Source organism: Chinchilla lanigera, unplaced genomic scaffold (assembly GCF_000276665.1).
Source record: "Chinchilla lanigera isolate Chin_1 unplaced genomic scaffold, ChiLan1.0 scaffold00062, whole genome shotgun sequence".
Lineage (NCBI taxonomy): Eukaryota > Metazoa > Chordata > Mammalia > Rodentia > Chinchillidae > Chinchilla > Chinchilla lanigera.
The window spans coordinates 10,636,505-10,646,939 of record NW_004955463.1 but is presented as its reverse complement, the minus strand read 5'-3'; positions in this window follow the sequence as shown (position 1 = coordinate 10,646,939).

The window sequence follows — 10,435 nt, the reverse complement described above, 5'->3', positions numbered from 1 at the left end:
CAGAGCTTCCATTAGGAATTCTTGGCAGGATAGCAGACATAATGATTGCCAATAAAACAGGTCTGAAAACATGGCCTCAAGCCTCAGAGTATTTTACAAAGGACTAACCATCCAATCTTCTGTTCATGAATTTACTTTTTGGTCTTTGTTGATGAGTAGTGATTCTACCCACTTGGGCTGCTCAACACAAAAATACTATAAATCAGATGCTTAAAAAGAGCAACTTCTTACTTCTTAAAGTTCTGGAGGTGTGGAGTCCATGACCAAGGTGCTGGCATGTGGCACCTAGTGAGTGTGGCTTCAGTTCTGTCTTCACATAGTAGAACCTGAAGTCCAAAGGAGTCTTTTTATGACTTTAAACAACACACACACACAAATACATACATGGCATATATTTTGGGGATAAAACATGATCATTTCGGGGCTGGGGATTTAGCTCAGCGGCAAAAGCGCCTGCCTGGCAAGCGCAAGGTCGTGAGTTTGGTTCCCGGTACCGGAGGAAAAAAAAAAAAAAAACAACATGATCATTTCCTACATATATAAAATATTTAATGATCAAAGCAAGGTAATTATAGCGTTTTAATTTCTTTAAGTTATCATTTTGTGTTGGGAACCCATAAGCCTCTTGTAATTCTTTCTAAAGTACTAACAAAAATTGATGTGAACTCCAGTCACCCAGAGTGCCTTTGCATCTAAAACCTATTCATATTTAAACACATTGTGGTACTCACTAGTGGAGGAGCTTGGATAATGGGGCCTCTTTTGCAAGAGAAGTAAGAACTCTTCCCTCTTTTCTCCCCAAAGAACCATGTGCTAATACCGGTACTGAGGTCATTAGGTTTTGTCATAATATATTTTAATGGGACACAAACACTTAGAGCAGACCAGACAGTGCTCAGAGTCAGTTGTTTAAGGTTGTACTTAGATTTCTTTATCCTAATAATATTTAAGCACCAACTTCTACGTACTAGTTACTGACTTCCTCTCTTCATGAGCATTTCTTATGGATGTAAGCTCTTATTATGGTCCAGACAACAGATAGTGGGTGAGCATATCTCATACCCCAGCCCTGCGTTCAGCACTTGGGTAACTACAGTAGCTTCTTTCATGCACTCATGGATTTCAGTTTTGTCTGCACTGGTATAATCTCTACTATTCTCAAATTATCCTGGGGGAAGGGTCTGTTTCATAATGATACTTTTAGCATTGAAAATACTTGTGATACACAAAAATAAGCTTTCATGACTGAATGCATGACAGATTATGAAATATTATACATAATAATATAATATATTTATAATATTAAAATACATTATAAAATATATTATGAAATATGTATGTATCCAAAAATTAAATATAAAACAAAACATTAAATATGTAAAAGTACAATAGTGATCTGGAGCATTTTTCATCGATCTTATATTCAGAAAAACTGTCTTGGGGTCCTGTGTTTAACATAATATTTACTTTTGTTTAAGTCTCAGATATTTCACAGTGTATAAAGTTGTGGATTAACATTTATCAGAATGAAACAAAATGACTTTATTTCTTATAATAGGAAAGATAAAGTTGATGATTTTATTGTAATTTATGATAGGGGCCAGTTTATTTTAAACTTAATAAAGAAATCTAGCATTACCTTTCCATTCCACTTCATTAATTACACTAAATTCTATTTTGTTTGTATTCTTATTTTGTATTCATTAGATATTTTTTAAAGTAATATATGAGCACATAAAAACTTGTTTGGTGTGAGATATACTTGCCCACTCTCTGTTGTCTGGACCATAATAAATACTTTAATCCATGAGAAATGCTTATGAAATGAGGAAGTCAGTAACTAGTAAACAGGACTTGGTGCATAAATATTACCAGGATAAAAACAATCTAAGTACAACCTTAAACAACTGACTCTGAGGCCTGTTTGGTCTGATCTAAGTGTTTATGTCCCATTAAAATACATATGATGAACCTAATTGGCTCAGTACGGGTATTAGTACATGGTTCTTTGGGGAGAAAAGAAGGAAGACTTCTTACTTCACTTACAGAAGAGGCCCCACCATCCAAGCTCCCGCATTAATGAGGATCAAAATGTTACGTATGGTGCAAATGTTATATACGTACAATGGTATATATTTGATACATATGCACAATTTTTTATGTTTTTGAATTAATTTTCACAAATCGCCAGTTCCCTCATTTATGAATCAAATAAAACTGACAAGTTGCCATGGTTTATTTAAATAAGAATTATATTTTTAACATTTTGAGAATTGCATTTAATACTATTGTTTTTATGATATCAGATGCAACTGCATAGGAACAGAATTTAAAGTACCTTTCTTATAACAAACTCTAAATGTTACCTATGTGAGAGTCTGCTACAAAAATGTATTCAAACACATCTGCAAACATACGTGCAAAATACCCATTTTGGAGTTAGAAAGCTTTGGAAATCAATTTTCTTTAGTTGAATTAAGACTTCCTAGCAAATATGAATTCTTAAAGGATTTTTAAAGATATAAACTAAAACCTGATATAGGTTTATGTACAGTTAACATTTCTCTGTAATCTCTTAAGTGCACTGTATGACAGCTCTGTGGATGATCAGCAATGAGTATCTTTAGGTAGAATGATAGATACAATACAAGCACAGGGTAAAGAGTTTTTGCTAACTATATGAAAGTGTAATGTCAAACATTTAAACGTTGGTAGCAAATTTGCATTCTTGAAGTCAGCAGAGTTATGGTCAAAAGCACTTGCAGAAATGGTTTCATATCAGAAGTAAAAAAAATTATAAATTATCAAAAATGCTATGCAGTTCTTTGAAAGCAGAGATTTTTATGACAACACACCATAGCACAATTTTCACATTTTAAGCTGCTCAGTATATTCTGAAGTTATTTATGGTAAACTGGCATGGACATAAATTAGAAATTTTCTGGTATGAATTAAAAGATAAGGATAAATCAAGAGGACAGCAAATTATGTAAATGGCAAAACTGCACCAATAGCCTTGATTCAAAACAGCATAGCGCTAAGTATGAACCTGGGGGTGGGACTGTCTGGATTTGCCTTCAAGCTATTATCTGTAAGACTGCATAAATTATTTAGAGTCTTTGGACCTAATTTTTTCATTTGTAAAACAGGATTAACCATTATACTTACTGTTTAGAATTATGTAAGGATTAACTCCTTCATAAAATAAAACTTAAAAGAATTCCTACACAAACAGGGGCTATGGAAATATAACCTACTTATATCATTACCTGCACATTAATTGTACATGAGAAATCAAAAAGAAGTAACTCGGGAGACCTAGGGGGATGTAAAATTGCTTCTAGTGATTAGAAATTTAAGTAAAATGGTGTTTATAAAATACACAAAGTTTCCAGCTTCACTGATGACGTGGTTTTCCTAAGGATCTGCCCACTACATTTTTGCCCAATGAACTGTGTTGCACTCATTTAGTTAGAATGGAAGGATTCTCAAGTATTGTTCAATTAATCCCAATCTTTGGTTTGTATTATAATCACTAGGAGAGATTGTACAATGCCTAACTGATCTCCAAAATCTACTGATTCAGAAATTGTAGAAATACCTTTATCAGATAAGTCTGATGCTGATAAATTTTGAGAAACAATAATCTATCACAACTGCCTTCTTTTATACGTTGGCAAACAGGTGCAGAGACCACAGAGGACTTAGGGAAATTAGTGATTACTATTCCTAATGACATCTTTGAGGCCAAAGACCTGCTCCTGTATCCTGATTGATGCCCAACCCACAGCACCATGAAGAGTAGCAAGTATGAGGACAGAGTCACCCATGCACCTACCCAGATGCGCAGAGGTCTGGTGCATCCGTGTGTGTTCTGACTGAACACACATTATACCTTCCCATCCACCTGCATCTTGGAAGGACAGGAGTGATCCGTTGCTTAGCAATGGCATTGTTCAGAAGTCTCAGCATTTCAGCAAATGAAAGAGGGACTCAATTTCTAACTGCTCTCTGCACATCTAATTTTCAGGCTTCTTCCAGTAGTGTTCTGTTTCTAACCTCCCTACCAATGAGAATTCAGGAGGTTGGCAAAAATGACAATGGCACAATGCTACCTTTATTTGCTAAAGATTGTTCCTCTTGTAAAGATAGGGATAGAAGACATGACTGAGTTGTTAGAATACACACTGATCTTTAAAAAACATTTTTTTGTTCATTCACATCAAGACATAGCCTAGACATAGCCTAGAATATTGCTGCACTTATGAGCTATTTCTTGCAATTACTTTAAATGTCCCCTACCCTTTATTTTTACTGCATCTGAAATTTCCTCTGTAGGGAATTCCACTCCAGGCTGGAGAAGACATCTGGCAGCACCATGGAGCAAGATTTGCCTTGTGGACAGTTGCTGGAAAGATGTGATAATTCCATTTTCTGTCGAACAGCCGAGTACATGTTGTTAAATGTCAAGTATTTCCACAAACAGCTGGAAAAATGAAGCCACAGAAAGTCTTGTTTATTACCCTACAGTTTCTTATCCTGTACAGGAAACATAACTTTGTTTGACCATGTGGTTCAGAATATTAATAGCGTTGCTATCTAGGATAGATTTATTCTCTCTTTTAACAATAAAAATGTCTACTCTTTCTTCCTCTCATTTTTCTTCCTACCAGTTTGACTTAGAAGTCATCTGAGGAAGATTTACCAAAACAACTTTAAATATTGAGGAAAAGACATTCTGCCTATAGTTAATTCAAGCATCCAATAAATTGTGTTGTACAAGCCTTGATGGAATTGTGCAGCAAGAACAGAAACTGTGAATGCAGTTATCATGAAAATGAGGATTAAATCATTATTATGACAATATGAACATTTTCTAAAAATCAAGAGGCAAAATTACATGGCCATGTCTTAACATACCAATGCATACACTTTTCTAGTTCTGTGCTAATGCTCTAACCTATCGGTCTGTGATTTCTGAATATTGATATTGAGAAAATATTTCAGTTCTCTTCTGGATGCTATTTCATTTGGGGAGGGGGAAATATTTTTAGAAACCAAAGCGTCCTGCTGGAAGAATCATAATCACATTTCTGATTTACAGATTATGATATTCAGGCTCAGAAAAGTGAATTCAAGTTATAATATCAGAATTGATATCTGACCAAGATTTCCCATTTCCCTGTCAGTTCAACTTAATTAAATATATGGTGAATTAGTGAGTACACGGAGCCAGGTGCTATGCTACGCACCAGGCCGAGGTGGCAACAATGAAAAAAAAAAAAAAGCAAGTCAGTGAGCTGTGAGGGAAGATGGAGGAGGAGAGCTAATGCTTGGGGACGGATGTGGAAGACATCTTGGACCAATGGAAGCATTGAAACTACTAGAAGAAAACACAGGAGTAAGAACTGAAGCTGGGGGCACAGGCAGAGTTTCTCAATAAGACTTCAATATATGGGAAATAACAAGACTCAACAAATGTGACTACCTCCAATTCAAATGTTTCTGCCATCAAAGCTTTCTCTCCTCTGTCTTTTCTGTCTGAAGCAGGAGGAGAAAGAGAGAGAGACAAAGAGGGACAGAGAGAGACAGAGAGAGAGAAAGAGAGAAACAGAGGCAGAATGAAAGGGAGAGAGACAGAAAAGAGAGAGACAGAGAAGAGACAGAGACAAACAGAGACATAGACAGACAGAGAGACATAGAGATATCAGTTTCCTTCTCCCCTCAGTGGCTAGTCAGGTAAAGAGAACCTGTGCTACTAAGGATTTAGCTGCTATTCTGATGACCACTGGGAAATGCTGAGTTTTTAGTGGAGCTGCTATATTGTTCATTCTCTGTTATGCAGTCCGTTCCCTCATACACATATGAAGTTTATTTTCTTGCTACTAAAGCAGAGCAAAAGGCAGCATGCAAGCAGTATTTACAATGAACCAGGTAAATTGGTGGATATAAAAATCAGGTCCTTATGTACCCAAATATATATCATGTCCACTTTTTTTGTTTTCCAAGCCCCAGGCTTTATGCTGTCCATTCAGCATGGTAAGTTTAATGTGTAGATCCTCTAAGAAAGATGTACATGAAAGAATAAACAAAAAAAAATCTGCAGTAAAGTCTTATGCCAAGCTCTGAGACAATCTTTTCACTCATGTGCTGCCTGCTTTAGAATCCATCCACCTGTGTATGATCACCCACAGTTAATCTGCCATGCTATTTAGATCCCCACCTTCTTTGACTCTTTCTGCTGTCTTGCCCCAGTGATCACTTAGTCCAGTAAAGCTACGTTAGTGCCAACATCCTTACTTACCAGATGCTCGGTGCTTTCTGCCACTTCTGTAATTGTCAAAGAGGAAAAAAAATTCACATACTTAGATACCAAAAAAAACAGTCAACTTCACCTCCCATTTTAGCTTAATTAGATATTTGAAATGGATTTGATTATGTTTTATTTTTGTCCTCTTCAATTAACACAAATTTTTATGCTAATGCTTTGAAAATTTGTCAGCACAAATATATGCAGTATTTTGAAGATCTTGATTTTATATATTTTTTTTTCTTCCAGTACCAGGAATCTAACTCATGACCTTGCGCTTGCCAGGCAGGCGCTGTGCCACTGAGCTAAATTCCCAGCCCAAGATCTTGATTTTAATTGCATTTTTTTCTTTCCCCTTTGGGGAAAATCCATTGTGCTTTGGCCATACTCTGGACAGCTTTTCCTTTTGTCCTTAGTCTTCAATATTTGGCCGCAAAAGTATCTAACATGGAATTTGGCGTAGAATGAAGACCCAAACTACATTAGCTAAAATGGAATAATTTCCTGTTCTATTTTAAGAAGAAAAAAATAAAGAAAAGAAAACACAGTTGTTCAGGATTTCTAAGCAGGTATGCAGAATGACATGCTAATCGTTAAGTCTGGACAAAGTGGGCTGTCAGTGCTCAGAGCTCTTGCTATTCATAAAATGGCAAGGATGTCAAGGAGTGCAAAATAGTAATGAGGTGACATGGGCTTCATAGTGATCAAATCTGTTTTACTTTTCCAGAGATATTGCTCAAAAAAGAAACTTTCCTGCTGTCCATTTCAGACTCGAATTTCCTATGAGCCAGCGCTGGGTTCCAGCCAATGACTTGCTGATGGGGTTGGGATGAGAAGTCTTCATTATAGGTACAAAACAAGAGAATAAACTTACAACCTCTCCTCTGGGTGTTTTGTGTTTTCTTTCTCCCAGAGATAATCAGAGAGGAAGCCAAGCCAGGATTTAAAATCTGTGTTTCACTCGGAGGTGCTAACCAATGGAATGCATTTGAGACTTTCTCCGATGATCAGTTATTCATGAGGGAGGAATCATTGCATGTTTTGTTAAAGGCAAGAAAATTAAAAGAAGAATAAAGCATAAATTCTAACATCTAATGGAGATGCTCACTTTTCAAGAAAGCAATGCTTAATTGGAGTGAAAATTCAATGACAGAGCATCAGGTTTTTATTCCTTTCAAGACTAAGGGTTTATGAGCTTTGAAATTCAGAGTTTAAGAGATTATGTCTCAAGATTTTACTGTAAATTACACAATTACCAAGTATTTGGTGTTCAGATTAAGGGCACTGTGGACTCCATAATAATTTTTGAGAAAGGTTAGAAAATGGGATAGCTGTTAGGCTGAGATATTTCATCAGTCTGTGGGGTAAATATTCATGGATTTTATCCTAGTATCCCAGAGATTTAACATCAACAGCAAGAAAAGGCAGTTTGGTTAGAGTCGAGAGCAGGGGGACTCAAAATTCTAATTTGATTATTTCCTTTGCTGCCAGCAGCTTTTTTATTTGAGGAAGTTTCATTTGTTGATTCTTGTTATTTCCTATATATTGAAGTCCTATTCAGGGACTCTGCTTATGCCTATGGCTTCAATTCTTACCCTTATATTTTCTTCTAGCAGTTTTAATACTTCCAGTCTTATACCTACATTGTTGGCCCATTTTAAATTGAGTTTAGTAGAGGGTGAAAAATAGGAATCTTGTTTTATTCTTCTACACATAAAGAAATATAAAATCAATAAATACCAGGAAGTATGTAGGGGAAAAAGAAATGCTTTTGCACTGTTGGTGGAAGTGTAAATTAATACAATCACCATGAAAATTGGTATTGGAGTTTCTCCAAAAGTCAAAGAGAGTGATACAATTGGATCTACCTATACCATTTTCTAGAGTATTCCTGAATGAATTAAGTGTAGCATACTCTAGTGATACTTGCATACTGATGTGTATTAACATCCAATTCACATAGTTAAGCTATAGAAAGAGCCCAAATATCTATCAATAGATTCAGTAGATGAAAGAACATGAAAAATGTGAGATATATGTGTATCTATCTATTTATCTATCTATATATATATCTTTATTATTATTTAATCATATTCTGTGTTATTCATTCATAAAGAATGCTTATGTATAATTTGTAGAAAACTAGATGGACTGGAGACTAGCATATTAAACAAAATAAACTAGATCTATAAAGTGAAATATGACACATTTTCTCTTAAGTGAGGAATATTCTTAAAAAATGAAGAGATGATTAGAAGGGTAGATAAACTATTTGAAATGAATAAGTGAAATGGGAGAGGAGAGAGACTGAAGAGGTAAGAATGAGTTAAGAATAATCAAAATATGTTATATGCTTGTGCAGTTATACTAAAATGAACCCATTATTTGCACACATAAGGTTTTAAAGGTCTAATTTGAACTCAGCAATCAGTTCTTAATTGGTTCTTATTCTCTGGCCTTGATACTATGGAGGAGCAGATTCTGTCTTTAACTTGAACATCACTTTAGTAGTCCACAGCTGTAAAAGTGAGGTTTTCACTCAAAAGGGATAAAATCACTATGTGATAGAATTAATTCTCTGACCCAAAGTTGTGAAAAGGCAACGTCATATGCGAAGGATATTCAGCTAAGTCAGAGAGGGTCAAGGGAATGCATCGTTACATGTGCGAGGTCCAGTAGAGATCTAGACTCCTTTCCTGTCATTTCGCAGCCTCCTCTCCTCTCGCTAACTCTTCGTACACTCTACACCAGCACACCTGTCTTGACAGTCCTTCATTTGCAGTCCCATTCTTTGATCCTTCTGCTCCTTCACCAGGATTATTTGTCTCCTAAACCCACTATTTACATATGCCACCCATACCATATCCCATGCTGTAACTCTCATCTACGTTTCTAGTTTCAATAAATTTCCAAGCACTCACCAACATGCAACCTCTATGCAATTAGTTAATTCATGTGACTACTGCTTAAATTCAGCCTTGTTTTTGTTAAGTTTATTCTCTGGGAAGGTGGTTCTCTTCCCCTCTTATTTATGAATTTGCCTCAGGTATCACGAACAGTGGCTGGATTACAGTAGGTACTCAACAAAATTTCATGACTAAAAAAGTGAACAAATGGATAATAAAATGGACTAAAAGCTTGGTTGGATTAAACATATAACAATTAAAGAAAAATCATCTTTGCGGGTTCATTTTCAAAACATTTTTTTCTCCTTGTTAAAATTCTCTAGAATTGATTTGAAAATTGATATCACTCTTCTCATATAGTAGCTAGGAGACAACTATTACTCTGATGTATGATCTTTAAGAGCATGAGACTTGCTGCCATGCAGACCTGGACTTTAAATTTAGCTCTGTCATTTGCTAGCAGTGATTTCAGGCAAGTTATTTAATCATTTCAACATTAAATTTCTCATTAAAATGGAGATAAGAGCATCCACTTCACAAAGGATATTCAGCTAAGTCAGAGAGGGTCACAAGAATGCACAGTTACATGTATGAGGTCCAGTAGAGACCTAGAGCATCCACTTGCATTAATTATAATATTTGTATAGTGCCCAACAGTGTCAGGTGGAAACTTCATGTATGTAGTGTTTTGATTAGATTGTCTTTAAGGACCTGCTTATTCTGTCATTCATCAAAGCCATAAATGCACAAATGAATCAAGTCAGACATAGTACTAAGTGACATGGACAGCTTACAGGATATACAGATGGAATATATATCAGCAGAGTGAATTATTATATCTTATTGGACCTCAGTTTCTCTTTAGTAGAATTTCACTTAACATCAGCAACCTCCATATTAGGTATCAAATGTTACATTTAATAGCCAGAAAATAAACCACCTAAATTCTACAAGGTGAATTACTTAAAATTGGTAATTACTTTAGTGAAAAAATGAGTAAGATGAGTTTGATGTACATGCCTTTGTAGGTGTGCACACACATACACATAAATACAGGCTCAAAAAACTTAATGTGGATAAACTCATTGAAAACTCAAGAATAAACTATATTACTACGTGGAGGAGTTCAAACTATGAGGTATCATACTTAGAAAGAGAAGAAACACCAACAAAAACTTAGATTCACTAAATTCGAGAAATTTCAAGAAATATATATATA